A 1,230-nucleotide genomic window follows, 5' to 3' on the forward strand; every position below is an offset into this window, starting at 1 on the left:
AGAGTAGGTGACAGCAGTAGTGGGAGTTATAGATATGGTGGAGGTGGCGGTGGTAGTGACGGAACAAGTGCGTGAAAAATTATAATTAATGAAACACGTAAATTATAATTGACAAAGAAACAACAACAACAACAACCACCCCAGAATACCTAAGAAAATCATTCACCAATTAAAGGTGATGGGTAAGCGTTGCCTATTCGGGGTAGGATCAAATGTTGATGTCAGAAAAAGGCGCATATACTTTATTACAGGTGGTTGCAGTCGTATACATGTTGTTTAGTGTTCGATGCACGTTGTACTCTTCCTTTCTATTTAACTTCTTTCGTTTTCTTTCCATCTTTTAATGTCACTCCTTCTTTTTCCTCCTCTGACATTTTCTCACACGATCGCACGCGTATATACACACGTGCGGGTATACACTCTGCAACGTACCGATACATACACACACAAACACAGACACACACACACATGCATACAGATACACACACACGTATATACTGAGTTTCTTTCTACTTTTGCTCATTAACGTTCAGGTATATATAAGCGTGTGTCTGTGTGTATGTGCTGCCCGCTCGCATGTGATTATATATATGTAAGCTTGCATGTATACATGTGTTTATGTAGATATATAAGTGCGTATATATGTGTGTGTATATACAAATATATATATATGTGTTTATACATATATATATATGTATATATATGTATATATATATGTATATATGGGAGAATGTTCGAAAAAACAACAACAGACGAGGACAGGTGGTGTAAATAACAAAAGGATGTATTAGTATGACGCTCGGGAATACGGAAAGTCTTTGACGTTTCGAGCTACGCTCTTCAACAGAAAGAATACGGAGACAAGGAGAAAAACACGGAGAAAAAATATATATATATTCCCACATATATATTTACATACACGCATATGTACATACACGCATATATGTACATACACGCATATATGCATACACATACACACGCACACGCACACACATAGATATATATAAACCTACATATATGCATATATTGATAGGTATTTTCTATGTATTAAAACTTCGAGGATTTAGTTAATATGAAATTGCAGATAGAGTGTAACATCTGTGAAGTGTTGTACTGGAGAGAGAAATCTGACAAATGACAGTAACTTCGAAGTATTTTGCTGGAGATATGGAGTATTCTTTTTTTCTTTTTCGTGAAGCTTGAAGGAAACATCCGACGGAACTCTGACGA

The sequence above is a fragment of the Octopus bimaculoides genome, chromosome 24 (assembly GCF_046866305.1).
Source record: "Octopus bimaculoides isolate indiv1 chromosome 24, ASM4686630v1, whole genome shotgun sequence".
Taxonomy (NCBI): Eukaryota; Metazoa; Mollusca; class Cephalopoda; order Octopoda; family Octopodidae; genus Octopus; species Octopus bimaculoides.